This window comes from Danio rerio, chromosome 14 (genome assembly GCF_052040795.2).
Source record: "Danio rerio strain M-AB ecotype USA chromosome 14, GRCz13ab, whole genome shotgun sequence".
In the NCBI taxonomy this organism is placed as follows: domain Eukaryota; kingdom Metazoa; phylum Chordata; class Actinopteri; order Cypriniformes; family Danionidae; genus Danio; species Danio rerio.
Window position 1 is genome coordinate 16,427,781 of NC_141034.1, and position 24,148 is coordinate 16,451,928.

The window sequence follows — 24,148 nt, forward strand, 5'->3', positions numbered from 1 at the left end:
TCTACAGATGTCTGTTAGAGGGGCGCCGCGTGCGCGCGCTCGAGAAGATGCGAAGCTCCGAGTGGAGTGCGCACGCGCTCTCGGTGGACGCGGCTCATCTCGGCTCTGATAGTGAAAGAAAGGCATCCACAATCTAGTGGGAACTTATTTCGGTACGGCACTTCCCTGCTGCCGACCGCTATAACAGACGAAGAGCTGCTCAGATGATCTAAACTCTGAGTGCGGTCCGGATAATACGCAAAACGCGAACTGGACAATAAAGAAGGGCTGGGTCTGCCTCCTCCGAGGGCAGCGCTTGCAGGCTCACTACCTCGTATTAAAACGGAGTGGTAGGAACCTTGGGCACATATCGCGGGCGGGGTCTCAGGACGTGAGAGAAGCCAGCCCAATTACAGGCACGAGTCACTGACCGAAAAATGCCTCCGGGTCCCCGACCCTCTAATCGATATCAACGCGACCAGCAGAGCTGTCTTCAGGGACAGAAAGATACTGAGTCGAGGATCGAAGGGATCTGACGCGGCTTGTGTAGCGAGGGCGAGATCCTAAGAGGGCATGAGAGGGGGCGGGGTGGATTAATTCGCTTAGCACCCCTGAGGAACCGGATGATGAGGTTATGCGTTCCCACGGTGCTGCCAGCCACCGCGTTATGAGAGCAGAGATGGCAGCCACGTAACCTTGAGTGTGGAGGGCGACAGCCTGCTCTCCAACTTCTCTCGGCGTAAAGAAAGCACAACGCTGATCTGGCAAATTACGGGGGTCTTCTCAGCGAGAGACACACCATTCAGTGAATAGACTCCACGTCAGGGCATAGGCGCGCTCAGGGAGGGGGCTCTAGTCCGAGTGACGGTATTAGCCACCGCAATCGGAGGTTACCTAAGTCTTCCTCGCGTCTAAAAATCTCCAAAGATCGGCGAGGGTGCCAGGTGGTGCCCTGTCCCTGAGAGAGTAGGTGCTCTCTCGAAGGGACTGCCAGGGGAGGGCTATCGCGAGGGAGAGCTTTGACATCCAGGTCCGGTTAAGCCAGAGGGGCGCAACCAGCAACCTGTTCCTCGTCCTCCCTGACCTTGCACAGTAACTACGCGAGCAGGCTCACTGGGGGAAACGCGTATTTGCGCATGCCCCGAGGCCAGCTGTAAGCCAGTGCATCCGTGTCGAGAGCACTCGGTCAGGGAAAGAACAACTGGCAATGAGCGATCTCGGGGGAAGCAACAGATCAATCTGGGCTTCCCCGAATCGCGCCCATATCAGCTGAACAGACTCGGGGTGGAGTCTCCATTCTCCAGGACGCAAGGCTGCCGTGAGAGCGCATCGGCTGCACGGTTGAGCTTGCCTGAATATGAATGGCGTGCAGCGATTTCAGCCGCGGATGACTCCAGAGGAGCAGACAGCGGGCGAGCTGAGACATGCGGCGAGAGCGCATACCCCCCATACGGCTGATATACGCCACCGCCGCCGTACTGTCCGTCCTGACCAGCACGTGTTGCCGCTCCAGCACCGGAAAAAAACGGTGGAGAGCGAGGAACACTGCCAACAGCTCCAGGCGATATGCCAATGCAACTGGGTACCTTTCCACAGGTCCGCAGCCGCATGCCCGCAACGCACAGCCCCCCAGCCCATGTTGGAAGCGTCTGCTGAAACGACAACAAGACTGGACGCCTGTTCTAGAGACACCCAGGCCTGTAGGAACGAGGGGTCGCTCCAAGGGCTGAGGGCGCGGCGACACAGCGCAGTAACAGAGACTCGGTGTGCGCGCGCGTGCCATGCGCGTCTGGGGACTCGATCGTGAAGCCAGTGCTGAAGTGGCCTCATATAGAATAATCAGAGCGGCATGAAGCGGCTGCGGATGCCATATGCCCCAGGAGCCTCTGAAATAGTTTCAGTGGGACCACTATTTTACTGTCGAGCTCTCTCAGACAGTACAGCATCAGCTGAGCGCGCTCTCCGGAGAGGCGCGCTGCCATGGTGACCGAGTCCAGCTCCAGCCCGAGAGAAGAGATCCTTTGCACGGGGGCGAGTTTGCTCTTTTCTCGGTTGACCTGAAACCCCCACAGGTGGAAGTGCCAGAGCACTTTGTCTCTGTGCATAATCAATTGCTCCGAGAGAGGGCAAAAATCAGCCAGTCGTAAAGAAATCGAGTTTGCAGATGCCCGCGAGCCGAAGGGGCGCTGAGGCACCCTCCGCGGGCTTGGTGAGGACCCGCGGAGACAGAGAGAGCCCGAAGGGGAGGGCTTTGTATTGCCAAGCTCGACCTTCAAATGCAAACCGCAGAAACTGACGGTGGCGAGGAAGAGTGGAGACATGGAAATACGCGTCCATCAGGTCTAATGCTGCAGACCAACCCAGAGGACGAACGCACCGGAGGATGCGCTTCTGCGTGAGCATTCTGAACGGCAGCTTGTGCAGGCAGCGGTTCAAAACGCGCTGATCTAGGATTGGCCGTGACCCACCGCTCTTTTTGGGCACGATGAAGTGTGGGCTGTAAAACCCGCTCTCCATCTCGGCTGGAGGGAGCGGCTCAATTGCATCCTTCGCCAGGAGGACAGCAATCTCCTCTCGCAAGACAGGGGCGGACAGGGGGCTGACCCTGGTGAATACACACCCGCGACTTGGGGGGCCGTTTCGTGAACTGAATCGCATAGCCGAGTCTGATTGTGCGTATGAGCCACCGCGAAGAGCTGGCTAACCAGGCAGGCAGAGCTCTCGCTAATGGACTCATCGCTACAATCGCTGACGTACCTGATCCGGGAAGCTCGCGGGTCCCACGGAAAAGCTGGAGGTGAGATATTTGCTCTCACTCCGAACCCGAGCTCCGGAGGGGAGGCTCGAGGGGTGGGAGAAAGGAGACCGTCCTCCCAGCGCTCGTGAGCCACTGGCGAGACGCACCGAATCTGCAAGCTAGAAAGCATAGCGTCCCAGACTGGCAGATTTCGGGCTGTCACATCTGGGGAAGTGAAAAGTGCCCTTTCATAATGTTTTCATGGCAGTAAAAAGTGCCGTTGAAAATGGGGCCCCGCCCTCCAGCGGGGAAAGAGCAAGTTCCCTCTTCTCCAGATGGCCTGTCCCAGGGACGCTTCGCGGTCCGTTGCCAGACTTAGTGGCGTTCTGGGCAGGGGGGCTGCCTGCTTCCGAGGTGCCCGACGCGCTCGCTTCGCCAGAGGCGTATGCGGGGGCGGAGCAGCTCTCGTAGGCGGGCGCCTTCGGCGAGGAGCAGGTATGAATGGCACGGCGGGCGGAGCGGGCTACGGACCGCCGATAAGACATCACCCACCAACTGCTCTCTCACCGCCTTGAATTCCTGGGTGAATTCACAGACGGTGTCGCCGAACATGGCTTGGGATATGGGGAAAGTCAAGAAAGCGGACATTGTCGACTTTGCGCATATCAGCCAGGGGTGGCGCTCCTGGATCACTAATGTGGACATCGTCCTCCCCAACGCACACGCATCGGATTCAGTCCGAAGAGCTAAGTCGGCGGCGGTGCGAAGCTCGTAAGCCTGGGTTGGACCCACCCTCGTGCAGCTCGGCCAGCGCCTGCGCTAGGTAGAGCTGGTAGGTGGCTATCGCATGCAAGGCGGAAGCAGCCTGGCCCGCAGCTATGTAAGCTCTAGCTCCGAAGGAGGTAGATAACTTACAGGCTTTGGATGGGAGATGAGGCGGACCCCGCCAAGAAGAGGCGCCGCGCGGATTTACCGCCATCGCGCACTCAACCTGAGGAATCGCCACATACCCCCTGGCTGTTCCACCGTCAAGAGTGGTTAGGGTGGAGGGACACGCAGCACAAGCAGAAAAAAGTGCTTTACAAGACCGCGTGAGCCTACTGTGCACCTCCGGGAAGACGGGAACGCCCCTCTAGTCGGTCCGGCCGCGGAGCTGGGGGATAAACCATCTCCAACCCAATGCCGAAGCAGCCCGGGAAAGCACGGCTAACATGTCCGTTTCAGGATCCGTAGTGACAGCGCTCACCAGCCCGAAGGGGGCGAGCGGGTCTGGACCACCCTCCGATGCCGCGGTGGATGTCTGGTCTCCGGTGTCATCGGGCGTAAGGGCTACCATCTGTTAGACGGATCGCTTCCCCCGCCCGAAGCTTGGATGAAGCGCTTAGAGGAGCGGGAGGTCCGCGGGCCCGTGGGCGACGGATTATCTCTCGCTGAAACCCTCAGATCTGCCCGAGTGCCCGCTGCAGAGCAGGGGACAACTGGGGTGGTTCGTCCTTTTGCAAAGGCTAGCCGCGATCTTTACTGCGCAACAGTCATGGCATCGCAATGACGACATGAACTGCCCGCGAGCAGCGCATTAACATGCTGGACCCCCCAGACATGCAACGCAGTGCTCGTGCCCATCATCCGAGGACAGAAATCCACCGCATCCAGAAACGCACAGTCGGAGCGCCGTCCTGAAAAGGACGTGCTGCACAACTGTGTTGCTCTTTCTGTGAAGTTTGCAACTTTATACGCACCGCTCTGGAGGACCGGACCCAAAGAATGCCAGGCAAGGGAGAAACCCAGCTTGACCGTCTGCCGCTGCGTGTACACACTCTGGACCGGGAGAATGCTCTCGTTCGCTCAGAATCGCTGGTCACAGCAGGAGGAACCCTCATCGACTCGATCAGAAAGTCTCTGAAGCGAAAAGGATGGCGTCTGCTCGCTCCAGGTGTGCTTATATGCTGGGATAATTGGCACGGAATTAATCGGCACTTCTTGAATTCATTACTTTTTAATTTAAGAGTCCACTTTATAAGTAACAAGGATAGTAAACCATAAAGTCATTTTCAACAGCTGAGAAAAGGATGTGGATTTAAATAAGATAATTTTAAGTTACATATGAAATTCAAATCTCAACAGAATTGGAAAGATGCAGATGCAGCACAATGAAAGAGTTACAGACAATTAATTGTCAGAGATCACAGAGTTAACACAATTTTTTGTGTTTCATTCCAAGGCATAACCGATTGAAATCTTGTCAAGATGAGGATGTGGACATAATTATTGGTCATAACTGAGTCTTACTTTTGAGAAGTAAGTTGTGCATCGTAACTTTCATTCAGCTGTTCTGATAAGGTCTTTCTTAGAACTCCCGAGTGAGCCCCACATGCTCTCATATTCTGACGTGGCTCATGTCACTTTCATGTCTCCTACTGTAATTTGTGCTTATCAATGGGAAATTTACTCACATGGAGCTATGTTTCAAAGGCATGCATTCTAACAGGCACAGAGCCAGTGCAGAGAGTAATTGAAAAATGAATGGATTTTAATTTTAATGCATATCCCAATGTCCTAATAGACAAAATATTGATATACCAATTTATTGTGATTTTTCCAGCCTCGCTACATTATCAATACTCTGGTGCCAAGTATCAACATTTATCTACTTGTACAAAATATTTGAATTATTTAATCAGTCTTACACTGCAGTCGTTTACCACTTTGGCTGCAGTACACCCAGCTGCCCTCAAGAGAGGCTTCCTGTAATGGCGGATCAACAGTACATCAGATGTCATCCCACAGTGCGCTCACCACACACCAGCTATGGGGAAAGTGGAGAGACAGTGACAGATCCAATTTAGTGGATAAGAATGAATGGGATGCTATTATTGGTAAGGTCTGATGGAGGGAATTTGACCAGGATGAGAAGTGCCATGGGATTTTTAATGACCACAGTAACTCAGGAGTTTGGTTTAACGTCTCATTTGAAAGACTGAGCTTTCTGACAGTATAGCGTCCCCTTGACTTTACTGGGGCATTAGGGTTCCCACAGACTTCAGGTTGAGCGCCCCCTGTTAGACTCACTAACACCACCTCCAACAGCAACCTAGTTTTGCAATGTGGTCTCACATCCAGGCACTGACCAAGCTCAGCCCTGCTTAGCTTCAGTGTGTAACTGATCTTGGGCTGAGGGCTTAAAAACAGAAAAAAGATCGATTCACTTCGAGCAGAATTGATATTTTTTTCGTTTTTGTCCTTGCGTTCCTTATTAAATTAAATTTTAAGAAAACGGTTTTCTAAAAAAAATGGTTAAGAACGTTATTTATTGCAGGGCTCTAGAGTTCCCTGATTTCTTAATGGTGCAACTAAAAATTCAATTCGAGGGGTAAAATTAAATTAATTTTCGATAAGTATCGTTAAAGAAATATTCATAATATGAACTTGCTTTTGGTTATATTTATACTTGCTTTGCGCACTTACGACCGTTCTCGCTCACCAGCAGCAGTTCATTGACACGCCGCTTAAAGGCGCTACACACACAGCCCCGCTCCTAGGTATCGTGCGGCAAGTGCTGAAACACGCGACCATTTTTGTTTGTTGCTGATTTGCGAGTTGTTCCTTTTTAAAGTGTCTTTTATTTTTTAAATCTCTCAAATGAGGCCAACATAATCTAACTCTGAGACATAAGTTCAATTATGTGCTGTAGGGTATTGACCAACTCTTCCTGTATACAGTTTACACACTTTTTGTTTTAAATGACAGTAAGACATGCTATATTTAGTTTTTTATTGTAAAATATACATTATAATCCAGTACAAAGTAAAATGTTATTTACTTTCTAAAATCCTAAAATAACAAAATAGCCCATTATTTTATTCGTAGGTAGAGCTTGATTAATTTGATTGACATCCTAGGCAATAAGTGCTTTACTTGGTCTGACTGAATGTGAGTTAATTGTATGTAATGCTGTATTTTGGTAGCAGAAAAGCTTGCTCTGATCCGGGACTTTGCCAACAGCTACATGCACTGCCAGGGGCGGACTGGCCATCTGGCAGACCGGGCACTTTCCCGTTGGGCCGACGTACTTTTTGGGCCGGGCTAATCATCGTCTAATGATCTGATCGGCCCATAAAAGGCTTAGCGGTCTATTGTTTTTTCTGCCTCATTAATTGACGTTGCTGTGATCTGTGACTCTCTGAAAGTAAGATGCTTTTTTTTCCTGGACAGACAGACCTGCCCATGTGACACTCTGCAGCCCATTGGCTCTTTTCTGTATTGACATTAGGCTGGCCCAATCACAAACTCCTATTTTAAACTCTGTGTGAGCATGCATCGTCTGTGTGTATTTGTCAAAATAGTCGAGAGTCAGAGGGAAGAAAAGCAAGGGAGGAGCAGAGAAATCACAGGAAATACACAGGGGTTTCATTTAGCGGTTCTGAAAAGTTCTCCGTTCATTCTAGTACACGGCTAAAAACGCAAATCACGTGACCACACACGTACTCCGCCAAGAGCTGCAGCCAGTAGTTCAGCGGGTGAGCATAAACCCTAGATGAGAGTATAGTGGATGTCAGACAGTTCATCTGCTGGATGATCTCATCTCACTATAGTTGTTATTTATAGTTGATATTGAATTCATCTTGTTGTCTCTATCTAACAACTCTTATGTCTTTCGAATCACTTGTTCTCAGGTAACTCTGTTTTGGCTGAGTGCAAAGATAAGCTAATATATTGATTTATGTAACATAGACTGATTCTGAAAATTGACTGATTGCTTACTGTACCTTTATCGTATAAATTTATTGTACGTTATACTGTTATAATGGCCATTATTGATTATTAAAACTGATATTCTGCAAAAGAGACGGGGTAAAGTTTGTTCTTTTCAATGAAAATGAAAGGAGACAGTTATATTTAGTGAAATTTATTCATAAACTAATTTCGAGAGGATCACGTGCTGATGATTGACACGGCTGGCCCCGAGTCAAGCTAATGTATAAACCACCAATCAGACTACTCCTAACCAAGTATAAATAACCAAACACCTTACCTTTAGTCATCTTCGTCTTGAAGAATCCCCCCTTCCACCCCTTCGCCTCCTCCTTTGTCTACAGGGCAGCACTGCGGCCCAGTGGCTAGCACTGCAGCCTCACAGCAAAATGCCTCCAGTTTTGCCATCTACCCAAACGGTCAGCATTTTCGTGTGGAGTTCATGTTCTCCCCGTGCTTGCGTGGGTTTTCCCCAGGTCCTCCGGTTTCCTCCCATACTCCCAAAAACATGACACTTAAGTAAATTGACTAAACCAAATTAGCACCAAATTCGATTCAATTCTGTCTGCAACGCATCACCTTAGCAACCTTCACGCAGCAGGAGGGAGGGGGGTTCTCGAGATCTACCCAAGCTCAAACTCCCCTCTCGCCCTGCAACGGGAGGGAGCCCTGGGCTCGAGGCTCTCATGAGCTCGGGGCTCTCTCCCGGGACAGCATGCCAAACTAGCTTATCAACAATCATCAGCTAAGTGTGAACTCTTGAAAGCCCTGTTTTGTTATAAGAATGGAGAGTGACAATGACGCTCATATATATATATATATATATAGCTACACGAGGCTGTTTGGTGTCTGTTAATCACAATATCAAAATGAAACAAATTGTACTTATATTATGTTTTATTGTTTAGATAGTGAAACAGCAAGCAGGATGAGGTGAATGAGGTTATAAAGTACACTGTTCCCTTTAAAGATTTACTCATGCATCAGCAGGCAGTTTTTGTAATGTTTATTGTTTAATATAGGCTGAGTGAATAGTGTATTGAATAAGCTAATTTGGCTGTAGTGTATGAGTGTGTGTGAATGAGTGTGTATGGGTGATTTCCAATATTGTGTTGTGGCTGGAAAGGCATCTGCTGCATAAAACATGCTGGAATAGTTGGCAGTTCATTCCACTGTGGCAACCCCTGATAAATAAGGGACTAAGGCGAAAAATAAATGAAAAATAAATGAATATAAATGAAATAAAGGAAAATAAATGAATGATAGTGTATTTTTTAGAACTCAACAAATATCTTTATGGACAGTATACAGAAATTAAATTGAGATTAAAATTTGTATTTATTTATTTATTTATTTATTTCATATACATAGCTTTTGTGTTTAATAAAATATGAGTTGATAAATATATTGGACGTGCATAGATAGATAGCATTTTGATTGAATGTAGTGGGCCGCTCTGGCTCAAAATGCCAGGGCTGATTTTTTGCCCCAGTCCAACCCTGTGCACTGCTGAAAGACTTTTTTCTGCTGCACAGCGTATAACGACACACTTAATATCATTGATGTCCACAATCCACAACATCTTATATCCATGAAACACGAACTTGCAGACTCTTTGAACAATGAGGAAATAATCACACTTTTTAATTCAAAGCCCAAACAGCTTGTTTTGGATTTTAATGCCGACTATACCACCGAAAGGACGGTTTTGGCATGTTGTTATGTAGTCGGCCATCACTGGAGAAAGTCAAATCTTTCTTTGATTTTTTGTACTTTTGTTTAAAAGCTTTAGTGGCACTGTATCTCTCCAAGTTACTGTTGTTTGATTTAAATTATAGCCTTTATATGAACCAATAAATAAGTAAAAGTAATAATTGAATAAATAAATTAAATATGGATTCTTAAATGTAGATATTGTATTAAAAACAACAAATGTTTCATAAAAATAAAATGAACAATTTTCACCATTTATACGATTCAGTTAAATATAAGTTGGGCCTTTATGGGGCCATGTAACATTTTTTTTGTGTTTGTTTGTTTTTTGTTCTCGGTGATCTTTAATACTAGGTAGCTATGCAAAATATTTTCTAAAATGTCAAGCAGGAATTTGTCTATAGCTTTAATTATGAAGTCAATGAATTATTTAAAATAACAAAAATTTAATTATAAAAATACAAAAAAAAACTGCATTTTGCTAAATATAATAGTCATTTATATGCTTCATATCCTATGTGTTGTTTCATATTTGTTTTTATTTTAGTTGATGCATTCGTTATTTAATGTTTGAATACTGAAAGAAATAACAGCTATCGTTTAAATGGTTATTTTACCATCAAAATGCATATTTTATATCATTATAATACCTTGAAATTAAATCCTGCAGGCGCCCCTGCTACAGATAGATTTTTTGGCTGAAAGATGTTACCTGTTCATTTCAGTGCTGTATTTCAACATTTTGCAAGGACTTCAGCCTGTACCAGCCTCAGATTCGCGAATTTGCGTTTATTGGCGTCTATAATGCCTGGATGACAGCGAAAGCGAGATGGGATGAAACCTCAGATTCAATGTGCGGCTGCACAATTTCTTCACACAGTTTCTGCAAATTTTGATTATAGGCTCATCTAAATTGTTTTTTCAATCAATTGAGAGCCAAAGTATTGCCAGATATATGAAGTAACTTTCTGTTTTGGAAAAGAGCTGCTTCAGTAATGAAAGACGGTTGGTGGAAACGCACACACGCACGTTCGCGAGCTCGCATGCACACACACACACACAGGAAACACTTATAGGCCTATTCATTATTGATATATTTAACATAAAATGCACAATAATTAAGTGTAAAAAGAAAGGCTTAACTTCAAAAAAAAGTGCTTACTACTGTTTCCGCAATTTCAGTGGTTGCTTGTTTCTCTGCCATCAGCTTGTCAGTGGTGCAGCATTGCTAAATCACTTTTGTTTTAATCAGAGAATAAGATTAGGCCTATACAGCCTATTTTATTTATTTAGCGTAATATAATGTCATATATTAGTTTAAGTAGTGCAATTTATAAATATATAATTTTTTTAGTGCTTTTTGGATTTAGGCATAGGCCGAGTGTAAAACTTAATTTTACTTGTAAGTAAAAATTATTATATGGTTTATTTATTTATTTTTTAATTTCATTTTTTTTTCTGATGGCACTTTATTGCATGTTGAATGGTACAATTACAAAAGATTTTCATTAGGGATGCACCAATACCACTTTTTTACAAACTGATACAAGTACGAGCTTATATTCGTAGTCGATTTATATTTGTTTTATTAAAAACAAGCTTAGATTTGTCCACCTGTCAGGTTCTAGACCATATGGGCCATAGCATGTGTATTAAGATAGTTTTTTGAATACGCTTCGTTATTATTGTTCATTTATTCGGTTGCTGGAAATTAGAACTGAATATAGAAATAGTTTTGAAACAAATATTTGCGCTTAATATGGGTGTTGTTAGGCCTATATTTCTACTCAGCCCAACTAAAACTTTTGCCTCAGTCCCTTTTAAATTTGATAAGAAAATCAAATTTATCCTCCCCGTTCATCCTCCGGTTCATCCTCCCCGTCTTTTGTTTTTCATCTGATCAGCAAACCACAGCCGTGGACAGCGGGAGAACGAGGTGTGTGTTTATTGATAAACTGTTATAATATCTGCTTATTTGCAGTTCTTTGATATAGATAATCGTATCACCTGTATCCCATTGTCACAGGAGAGCAGTCAGGTTTTCTCAGTGTTCACCTCATCAGCAGCACAGCTTTTTCCTCCAGCGAAAAACGTAACTCTTAACAAACATTTCGCTATTTTTATTTTAAAATGAACTACCAGTATAAACACTCTACAGTTCATGTGGCATTAACTATACCATACAGTCTTGCACAGAAAGGATCAAACACAGTGACAGAAGCACTTAGAGAATGTAATGTACTTGTTATAACTAGAGATAGAAACATCAAGTGTTGTCTAGTATTAAAAAAAAAACTTCTTAACTATTATTATCTTTAAGATCGTGATCGATGTGAATTATCCTGTAAGTTTAAAAATATATATTTATATGTATGCCATTTAATTAGAAAAGTGGCAGTTTATTTATAAAATACATGGAAACAAAAATGCACTTATAGAAAGTATTTAGTTAGTAGATGGGTTGAGCCTATTATGCTAGTATACAACCCATTTTAAACAAACTTTTTTAAGTGTATTACTATTAAGTTACGACTTACAAATTAGACTTTATATATATTCGAGAGCATAAGTGAAAGTTACAAATGAGGAGGCTTATCTTTCATTCTCACACTGTAGATGCTCTGTTTAACTGTTTTCTTGCTAGTGAAATGCTCAGTTTTTTTACTTAGTCCGTTATGTAAATAGCAAACGCACTATGGCGTGACACAACTGGCTCTTATAAGGAATGGGAGAATGGGAGCCGCAACCCATCTCTGGGAAACATACACACACACTCATTTGCACTCATACACTATGGACAATTTAGCTTACCTAATTCACCTGTACCGCAAGTCATTGGACTGTGGGGGAAACCGAAGCACCCGGAGGAAACCCACACAAACACAGGGAGAACATTCAAACTCAGCCAACTGACCTGGCTGAGGCTCGAACCAGCGACCTTCTTGCTGTGAGGCGACAGCACTACTCACTGTGTTACTAGGTCGCCTTTATTTTTTATTGTTGTTCATGAAAATTAAATATCAAATATATTTGATTTCTCATTTGAGAATGCATTTTGATTTATTATTTAATAGTTTGAGCATTTGATTTGTCATTTGGGTAGTTGTTTTGAAAGTTTGATGGATTATTAGATTTTTTTTTTTTGCATTTTAATTTTTATTTCAATTTTGTGTTGTAATCAATCAGCATTAAGTGACTAGGTTTTGAAATCCACACAAAAGAGAGGGTGCCCAAACTTTTTCATAGCCTATTTTTTAGTTTTAATTTAATTTCACACATCTCAATACAGCTACACTATGCATTTCTGTCATAAAACATAACATTATCTAGCTTTTTCTAAAAAAAACGAATGACTTATCGATGTGATCTTCTCTTATAGACTGTTAAAAAAAAAAATCCTTCAAATTTACGGATTAATACCGGCAGCTGTGGTTGCCAGAATTCCGTAAAAAATACAGAAGTTTATAGAACTGTCAAAATTTACAGTAATAACCGTATTTCATGAACTTATACAATGTTCGGTTCACAAAAACATAGCTTAGTGCATTAAATGTAAAGTCATTCAATGCACTAATGTGTTCATGTATGTTAACAATTAACAAACATTTTCACTGCACTAGTAACTACAAAATTACCTTTAAACAAAATATGATGCAGCACAACATCACTTACTCTTAATTTATCTTGGTCTTGCACTCAGATGCTACTATCTTCCACAATGGTGACACAAAAAACTTTTTGCTGTTTTTTTTTTTCTTTTTCTTGATTTATGGTAATATACCAGCAGCTGTGGTTGCCAGTAATCTTATGTTTTTAACATTTTACATTTGTAAATTCAGATTACAGAATCTTTCTTTTAAAAATACGTTCCACAGTCTGTATTTTTCATCAAACACATTTAACCCTTCAAATCCCAGAGCAAAATCTTCACTAGTGTCCTCACTACAAACGGTTGAACACTCAGACAGAGATGAAGTTAATGACATAATTGTCTAATTAAAGGAGGATTGAGAATTATTAATGAACAACTGTTAACAGTAGAATCACTGAAGGGAAGATAAAACACAAAAAAACACAGCGAAAGCCAAAGATGAAATCAACTGAGAATAAAACTCTAAATAAAATAATAATTAATACAAAATAAAAAACAAATTAAACAATAAAAATGTAATTTCTCAAGATCTCAGCAGAGATCATTAAACAACTCCACAAACATCAGGAGCTCTTTATCATTTTTTTTTTAGTTGTTGTTGTTCATTTGAGGTCACCATGATGGAGGACAGAGTCTGCTTTAGTTGGGCTCCTCAACTATTTGTTCTGACAATAGTTTTTTTTATGCTATAATTAATTGTGTTGGTCACTATTTGTATAGCATGAAAAGCCAAAATAAATAAACAATAAGTTTGGTAAGATTAACTATGATTTTGAAAGCACTCTCCTGCTTGTGCACTCATTAAGTACGTTGTTAGATATAAATGACAAATTAATACCATATGTAAATGAAACCACTGACCTACAGCAGTCAATGACTGTTTTACAAGTCAAAATACACCATTCACAATGAGAATGTTTGATCTATGGCAAAACTTAAAAACACACAAACATCAAAAATTAGTCTTTGAATCTTAATAATGGTGACAAACAAAAAATAAAACTAAAATAAAAAATCAACCCAGAACAATACAAAACACTACTGAAATATTACCTCCCAAAAACATAGAATAAAGGGAAAAAAGAGATAGTATAAACTTTAAGCTGCATAATATATTCATGGTGCAATGCATGCTGGTGTTTTTGTACTATGCTGGCACCCAGCATGCATTGAAACATGAATGAATTAACCAACCATGGTTAAGGTTCATATCCTGATTCTTGATGTATGAGTGCCATAATGTGCAGCTGGAGATCTAAAGCATAAATCTAATTAAATTTGTATTTCTTATTAATTCCTTGATAATTGTTTGTTGAACATCCATGGGAAGCTGTAAAATATCCCAAACAATATCAAATAAAACCATTTTCTATGATGTAACTTATAAAAACACAAGAAATTATATCTGTAACGATTGTGTACACACAGTTTCTCATTACCTTTCTTGCTATAACTGTTGACTTTAAGAAATACTGTTATAACAGCAGAGAACCATTAAGATAGAAAAGTAAAGGTTTAAGAGCTCAACTAAAGCAGCCTCTGATCTCCATGATGGTAAGGTCAAATTAAATCTTTTCAATGTAAGAATATAAACCTCTGTTAATTATTAATTTTTCTTGCAGATATGAGAGAATTGAAGTCAAACTGTAATCAGTGAAGCTGGTAATGCTGTTATTTAGTAGAGTTGTTTAATCCTCTATTTTAATTCAGTCAGTTTGGTGTGAGGCTGTGTATGTGGTTTTATTTCTTGTTCTTTCCTTCAGTGATTGTGCTTGTTAACAGCATGTGCTCATCAGTGTCTGAATTCACTTTTTGTGATTATTCACTTTGTATAGTGGACTAAACTAATTGATTAATTTAGGGACTAGTGAATGACAGTGTGTGGTGAGATTTCAGACACTGATTAGTTTCTCGAAAACAAGGTTAGATCTGTTAAAGCTATTTTCCGTATTTTGTACAGAAATGAGCTGTTAATCATTTAACATGTTTTCACTGTAGATCGTACAGACTTTTACTGTTCAAATCACGGACATTTTTTGCAGTGTAGAAAAAGTGCACATTACTATGCAGTCAAAATAGGGCGCCCAAACTTTTTTTCATTAAAGTTGGATACAAATAATGAATGTACCAGAGAACTTTGTTTAACAGCCCACTTAAATAATGTAAGGAAATACAGAGAGGTCTGGCACACATTTAATGATCATAATTTTTTGCTTAATTATTCAGAACTGGTTTTCTAATGGTAAGCTTACTTTTGGTGACTTTACATATAATGACCATATATTTCTGATACATGTAACTAGAAGTAACTGGGCATCATTAATGAAATGCACAAAAATGTTAATGTAAATGAAGGGTCAAAACAATAATAAATTTTAAATTCATGAAATTGACAATAAATAAAATAACGTATTTATTTAAAGCTATACTACTAGTATACTATTTTAATGTTGCTGTGGACAATGTGAGAGACACATAACAATTTTAATATATTATTGTAAATATTATCATTAGTATAGTGAAACATTAAAGCAGAATAGATTATTTAGAACTATAATAACTATAATAGTATAAATAACAGATTATACTTTTACACACGTGTAAGACTGAATAATAAAAAATGTAGTTCAAACAGGCATTTTTTTGCAATATGTTAAATTTTGTGTGAATTCCATGGAAAAGACTATTTTTTTTTTAATAAAGGCCTTTTAAAGTTATTAAAAAGTGCTAATGCTTCTGGTAAACATGATGTGTCTTCTACCAAAGTATTTTTAAATAAGGCCAGGTTGACAAGGCCTTTTTAATGACAGTCCTTGTCCTTTTTAAAGCTTATTGGCCATCTGTGCATAGATACTTCCCAAAACCTCCTTATTAGAGCAATGTATTCCCATGTGATGACACCATGTCAATATTACAAACACAGGTGCCAGAATATGAATAGGACATTTATATGTCACTTGCAAGAACGTGTAAATGAACATGCAAAAAATGTCTGTATATGTGTGTTGTAATAGTGCGATATACACTGTAAAACATCCAGCTTGAAAAAAAGTTGACATTATTTATTTTTTTAATTTTTTATTTTATATATATATATATATATATATATATATATATATATATATATATATATATATATATATATATATATATATATATATATATATATATATATATATATTTTTTTTTTTTTTTTTTGGTTTAGGCAAAATCTGTAAAAATGTCTGAATGACGAAATTTAACACGTTTACTTTACCTAAATAAAAATTTTCTTCATTAAGTTAAAAAGATTATTTTTGTGAGCAAAATTTTGCAACTTCACCAAAAAAGCTTCTGCCAACTTGTTACTTTAAGTCGAGTTTATCTCAGACCTCCTTACCTAAAACAATAAAGGTTGCAGTATTTCTAACCCTAACAAAAATGAGAAAAATAAGAGTAACACCAATAATAACATTCATGTCATTATTATTAACAATGACATCAACAAAATACTACTGCAATAATGCTAATGTAATTTGAAATTATTGTTCATTTGTAACTTCTTTTTTTGAGAGACACAGCTGCAGAAAGACTTTTAATGTGAATTTTCATCTCACATTTACCTAGTTCGCTCTACAAAAAATTCTTAGCGAATGTGGAATGTTAATATGGATTTAACTGTTATGTGTATACATATAGATGTTTTAATTACAAAATTAAAATGATCATTCAAATGTCTAAAAAGATCAAATAATAAATAATATAATGTATAATAATATATTATTGAATAATAAATCAAACTTAAAAAAAACTACCCAAATGATTAATCAAAATGCATTATAAAATTAGAAATCAAATGTGTTTAATATTTAATTTTCATGTTTAACTCTGTAAAATTCTCTAATATTTAAATGGAAAATAAAATGCTCAAACTATAATGCAAATGAAGGACCCTTTTCTGGTTCACACACGCAGCTGAAACCTCATTCACACAGACTCTTTGCTGAGTCTTTTTTTTTCCCTGTTAAGCATCACAAAACATTTTCCTTAGTTGTCCTGCTATCCATGTCTTGTTTACAATTATTGTTGTTTTGCCTCCTGTTCTGTTTCTAATTCTGTGTCTAATTTATATTTTGTTAACATTTGTCTGTTTTATTATTTTTTTCAATTGAACTATGCTTTTTTTTTCTGATAATGTATTATTTCTTAGTCCTAATTTTCAAGAGATTTTTTTGTTTTTCACTCAACTTTAAACAATTCTGCAAACAAAAATTGTTCAGTAGTCACAATTTTATTTACTTTCTTGTATTACTGACAAATAACTTTAGGTCAGTGCAGCTGATGTTTTCAAAAATTAACTAAACAAACAAACAAAAAAAAAACTTAAGATTGTTTTAAAAAAAATTTTTTTTCAACTTCAGACATAGTTCTGCAGACAAAAAATGTTCAGCTGTCAAAACATAACTTACTTTTTTGTATTACTGGCAATTTTAGGTCAATGCAGCTGATGTTTTCAAAAATTGACTAAACAAGAAAAAAAAAAAAATATTGTTTTTTGTTTACTCAACTTCAGACATAGTTCTGCAGACAACAATTGTTTATGTCACAACTTAATTTACTTTTTTGTATTACTGACAAATAATTTTAGGTCAGTTCAGCTGATGTTTTCAAAAGTTGAGTGAACAAGAAAAAGCTAAAGGAAATATGGATTATGAGAATTATATATATATATATATATATATATATATATATATATATATATATATATATATATATATATACATACATATATATATATATATATATATATAATTTTTTTTTTTTTTTTTTTTTTACAGTGTACTGCATTAGTTCAATCAGTAAAATTATTCACTGATATACTACATAGTATTCTCTGATATACTACATAGTATGTGTATGGCTTAGATAAGGTGAAAAAAAAATCTACAGAAACTCTTTTATTATTCCATAAAACATCCCTAGTATAAGTAAGTTGTGAATATTTACGCTCCACTCTAATGTCCAGCTCTCACAGTAGGACAAACAGACACACACATATAATCATATTTATTGGTCAAAAAAAAATTTGAAGAACAAAGTAGATGCCTAGTTTTCAGTTTTCTAATATAAACCGTTAAGTGTTAAGTGTAACGTTAATCTGTTTTGCTCATGAGATCTGTTGCTGTATATTGTTGCTGCATTGTGTTGTATATTTAAGCTATAATGTTAAAGAAAGCAGCCAGGAATTAATAGGGATACTACAGGATTTAGCAGTCTACATGGTTTGCATAAAAATACATATCAAGTTTCACAATGAACATAATGATATTAACAGATTTACAATTAATCATGCATATTTGGGGTGGCGCTGAATAAATGTATGCTGTCAAATATGTGCAAAAGATGCCCATGAGTAATGCAACAGTCTGTTTTGTGTGTTGATTGGCCTTTTGTCCATTGGGTTTAACACTCATGGAATTTACACAAGAATAAAGAAACAGTGAAGTCTGAGGCTCACAGTATGCCTATTTGGCATAAAAAGTGTTCCTTGATTAATCTGGGTTCACCACAGCACAATGAACCGGCAACTTATCCAGCATATGTTTTACGCAGCGAATGCACTTCCAGCTACAACCACTAGGAAACATCCATACACACTCATTCACAAACATACATTACAGATTATTTAGTTTACTCAATTCACCTATACCACATGATTTTGGACTGTGGGGGAAAGATAGGGAGAACATGCAAATTCCACACAAAAATGCCAACTGACCCAGCCGGGGATTGAACCAGCGACCTTCTTGCTGTGAGGCAATTGTGCTACCCACTACGCCACCATGCTACCCATAAAAAGAACTGAAACAACATAAATGATTGTTCATCATAATAAAATTGTAATTTAGGGGTGAACTATTTCTTATAAGTATAATTGGCTCTGTAGAATATTTGTATGTGCACTTAATATTACCACAAACAGAGATTTACCTCCAAAGTGAGGTGATTTCAAAAATAGACAGCTGGCTTTAGTCTCTAAGAAGTGTGCAGTGATGAATTTGTCATTGTGGGTCAGTGTCACAGTGGACTGTGTAAAGGAGACAAGAAAATAGAGTCATTATGAAAATTCCCAAGCCTCTGTCTGCTTGGCAAAGACGGTGCTCTGTGTCTGGGGAACATTAGATTATATTTGAATTGTCATCCAAAGAGGAGACAGACCAGCTGCATTGTATCCTGCAATTTTCTTGCCAGAATCAAGCTAAATTGATCACTCTATCAGCATTTGCTTTGAAACATGTAATTTGCAAAAATAGAAATCAGGTATTGTATTGGACTCCAAAGCATTGGCATCCACGTTACCAATCTGCACAAATATGTAATTTGATGCATTTGGCTGTGTTACTAATGCCTAACCTTGCATTGTCTGTCTCAAGTAAATGTACATTGGTACATTGGATATTGAAATTCGGAGAGAACACAAAACATAAAAACTATCTGCAAAAAGACAGTGTTGAGTAGGTCATTTTAAAAAAGTAATCACAGTTACTAGTTCCTTCTCACAAGTAGTAATTGAGATAGACAGTTACATCATAAAAAAAAAAACTGAAAAAAATACAGATTTGCACAACTAAATAAATAGACTCAACGATGGGCTAAAAATCTGCAGGAAATCTGCAGATTTCTGTGCACGCAGATTCCGTGTGCCTACAGTGACATGAGTATGGGAAACCAATACAAAAGAAAATTATGTAAAATCTCTAATTAGTTTATTGAACTCCAGGTTAATCAGCAACATTACTACACAGAGTTCAATAGTTTAGGATAAAGCTACAAACTTTGTTTATTTTGAAACTCTTTCGTTTTGTTAGGGATAAACTGTACAAAACACACGCGTTCTGAACTGTGGTTCCTGGTTAATTATTATCCCGATCCCAAAACCAAATCTGTTAGCAATTTAGACATTTCTACTTTAGACATGGAGAGCATAACATTGTTTTTGCATCAATGTATGCAATGTGCAAAGCTTTTAGTAATCCTGTCTGATGTAGATGATCTTATGTGTGATGTCACTGTGATCATGGCAACTGAAGAATTGTAGCTTGCAGATCACTTTATAATTCGCTTGTTAAGTGTGATGTTATGCAAAGCAACTTCTGAATCTAAGCATCAAACTGTATAGGGAGGCTTAATAAATGAGAATAATATACATTTTCAAAACGCTGTAATACTTTCAAAAATCGTGATCACAATATATAAAACCACGCCTAATATAAGCCAGAAAGGGATTCATTTATTATAAATTGTTAAAATATTGATGCCTGTGATTCAAAGACTTGTGTACAACATGTTTATATATATATATATAAAGAATCACTTTAATGTGTTATATTACTGAAAAGTTGTCGTAAACAAATATTTTCTCAATTCAACTGAGTAGCTGCTTGTACCCGGAAACAGTATTCCGTACGTCACGACTTAACAAGCAGATACCTAAAATGATTGTTGATTATAAATTTTAAATTTATCTGCTCAGAACATGTTAAAAGTAGATAAAGATAATTAGCAGAAATTAGTATTTCTGTTATTGTCAGAATTTGGAGAATGAGAGTTGTGCTCACTATTCACTTTAATTATATGGAAAAACATAAATGTGACTTTCAATCCATATCTTTCTGCCAAACAGATTCTGTTGTTTTCCATGTAAAAGAAGGTTTGTAAATAATAACTGAATCTTAATTTTGTTGCATTTTATCATTTAAGGAGGCAGCAATTTAACCCTATAATTCCATTTTTACAAGAATTTTTGCATGGTATAATTAGCAGATTTGAATGGGTAACTTTCAGGCCCTTTTTTTTAAGGGCAACTGACAAGATATGTCTGTGATTGGCTAGATGTCTAGCTTATTCATCTAAGCAGATATACGAGTTATCCAATGATGGATAAACTGATAGACGTGGCTGTAATACTCTCCTGTATTTGTGTATCTGCAAAAGCTCTTGACGAAGAGCTTAAAGCGATGATCATTGGAGTCACTGCAGTGCTCTAAAAGCAAACAGCAAAAAAATGGTCATTTTAAAGTTGCCCATTAAGGAAATCTGGGTATACCTAGGCATAGTGTGATAATAAGAGTTTGTGGAAATGGCCATACCGTGAACCTGTTGTTTTTTGTTTCATCATTCTTATGTAATTTCTGCACGTTTAAAATCTTGGTGGACAACAGGCAAATTAGAATACAACACAGAGTGTTGTGTTGCTCACGTGGCAAATTTTCAAGATTTGCATGTATTTTAAGTCACGTTATCAGTAGAGTTATCTGGAGCCAAAACCAACAAAGGCTCATTCTGACAACATAGCCCTATATACATTTCTGGAGATAATAAGTTATGTAGCCAGAGGTACAGCAGCATTTCATCTTTAAAACAAATGCTATGGGTGGTTTGTAGGGCTGAGTATCGTTCCAAAATTTTCAATACCGATAATGATACCCAGAATTCGAAACCGGTTCTGAACGATACTTTTTTCGATACTTTTATTTTAAGAAATATATTTTAACAAGATTAAATAATTCATAATCTCTGAGAAACTTTGGTTTTATTTTTTCAGGATGTTTGGGACACTTTTTACAGCAGGCTTATCTCTAAGACCAATAAACAAATGAACAAAAGCACAAAATGAACGAAGTGTAGTTAACACAATATATTAGTGCAAACAGTTTTTATAAAGTTCAATCAGTTTTAAGTCGATCAATTTTAAGTATTTGTGAGGCTTACTGATGCTTGAAGGTTTAGTTCACCCAAAAATTGTAATTCTGTCATTAATTATCTTCAAATGAAGATATTTTGGATTTAATCCAAGAGCTTTCTGATCCTCCCATAGATAAATCAATGAATAAAGTTATTTTTGTTTACTTTTTACACAGGAGTATTCTCGCAGCTTCATATAATTATGATTGAACCACTTATATCACATGGACTCATTTTGACTGTTTTTGGTTCCTTTAATGGGCATTGAAAAATAAATCTAATCCAGTAAATCTAATCTTTCTTCACAGTAGAAAAAGGCAGCAAACCTTTAACAATAAAATTGTAACAATCCTGTGGCATTCATCTTTCAGCAGGAGCAGAGACTATAATATTAATGTGAAGAAAACATGAAAGATAAACTGTTAATGCAGCCAAGGATACGGACATTTAAATAAGATACACAAACCCCGTTTACACTGTCAGGTCTTGATGCCCAATTTCGATTTATTGCCTATATCAGATTTTTTTGCTTGTCCGTTTACACGACAAGCAAAAAAATCTGATATAGGCAACAAATCAGAATTGTGCAAAACGTGCCTAACCCAGAAACTGAAAGCGAGACGACTTTTAAGGGGCTGTTTCATATGGATTTATTAACTGTTCAGTGAACGCAAACTGTTGTAGTTTATTAAAGACGCAAACCCCTCACTTCACGACAGTTGCGCACCTTCAGCAACCTCTTAATTCCTGCATCACGAGGACTTTATGACTGTTTATGAGCGTCAAAAGTGGCGGATCTGTTTGGCGAGTTCTGCTATCTGTGCCACACTAGCCACTGCGAAATATGCAAAGTGTTGTTTCAGCAATGAATTGGTAAGTCCTGATTTACCCCCAAGCAGTTTATGTAATGGTATGGCCCTGAATCCTTATGTGTGTGCGCACTGGTGTTGGAGAGAATAAAGTTGCTCTGTGTAGCCCACAGTGCGTGTATTATTAACAACAAAAAGCAAAAGTTACAACACAAAGTTTGCCCAACTTTAAAATGATTTTGAGGCAGAGGAGGTGAAAAAGGCCAGTCAGCTTGCGCTTATGTCTGCTCTGTTTACTTTTCGGAGTCCCAGCCATCGCGCTTTAATCCTCATCAGTCACGGAGGACAACGCTTGTGGTGGGCACGTTGTTATGATGACTGCGCCGATCTTCTTGCAGTCAAACAATGCAAAAATGCTTTAAAGTGTAGTGTATGCATGACAGCCTCACATTTCACAAGCTCTGAGCGAGTGGGCGTAACCGCCATAAACTTTTGATTTTCAAGACAGCCTCGCTGCAGCCAATTACCAGCATTTGATCTGGGCACGTTGACAAGATTTTACCCTTGGGTATCGAAGTTTGGTACTGAACGAAAATTATTTTTTTTCCATACTCGATAGTATCGAGATGATTCGGTCGGTGCTTAAAAAGTATCGAACTCGATACCCAGCCCTAGTGGTTTGTGGTAAAAATCAGGCAAGGGCTTTTCTTTTTTCTGGCTTGCTTTTTAAAATATTGTCGGTTGGGTTTAGGGAAGTAGGTGAGTAGGTCAATCTGTGATTTTGAAAACACTATTGGTTGGGTTTAGGGAAGGAGGAGGGTAGGTCAGTCAGTAAGTAAATTAATCAGTCAGTCAACAGCGACCTCTGGTGGATTTATGTGAGAAGAGCAGGCGCAAATGGCACTTGCGAAAGAAATTTGAGATCTCAAAGTGTGTACAGCCGCCTCTGGCCAAAACAAAAACTGCAAAAAAACATACCTCCTGGGACGTATTTAATGCTCTCCAGAAATGTATATAGTGGTACGTTTTCAGTATGAGCCTGGGATGACCAAAACACAGACAAATATGTTGCATACAGGATCATTAATATGCTTGTCCCAGGCTGCATTTTGAGATTATAACAATGATAATTTCCTCCCTTATTTTTAAATTTATCAAAGTTTATTTTGAAAATTAAAGATGGCACAATGACGCAATTTTTTATGTGTTACTAAGAAACAAAACTTTAGAAGTCATAATGCAAAATGCAAGATATACAGATTATAAATTTATTTAACGCCACCTCAAAGAGACATAATAATAATAATAATAATAATAATAATTAATAATTTCTTATATTTATATAGTGCTTTTCTGGGCACTCAAAGCACTTTACACAGGGGGAATCTCCTTATCCACCCCAAGGTATACCACCATAAGGTACGTTTATTTGTATTTTCTGTCAATGTATTGTGTTTATTGGCAAAGTCGGCAGATATGTTTGCAATTTTATGTTAAAAAAACACATGTAGACGTATTGTGGTTAATGCATGTTTAAGCATTGTGTCTTAACACTCAGCTCTGTGTTTTAGAGTTAAACAGTAGTAATACATTTTATTAAACATCGTCTGTTAATGCAGAGGTTGATATAATTATTGGCTGTTTACATTTACATTATGGCTTCAAAATACAACACAATACATCTTTGTCAGTCTCTTTTTTTGAGTTTAATAAAACAAAGTATTTGTAGTTTTTTATTTTATTTTAGGTTACTCTGTCTGGTGGTTTTTAATTTGATAGCTC

The 24,148-nt window shown here is 38.6% G+C and overlaps 1 protein-coding gene and 1 long non-coding RNA gene across 3 annotated transcripts in view; one reads left to right on the top strand and one right to left on the bottom strand.

Annotated features, from left to right (window-relative positions):
* Positions 1-24,148, top strand: part of nlgn3a (neuroligin 3a) — a 300,140-nt gene that overhangs the window by 20,019 nt on the left and 255,973 nt on the right. The gene's annotated exons all lie outside the window — the stretch shown is intronic.
* LOC147840793 (uncharacterized) overlaps positions 3,941-24,148 on the bottom strand; it is a 110,673-nt gene continuing 90,465 nt past the window's right edge. The window contains exon 3 of the long non-coding RNA XR_015507352.1: positions 3,941-4,636. This is a non-coding gene — a long non-coding RNA (uncharacterized LOC147840793). The remainder of the gene's footprint in view (positions 4,637-24,148) is intronic.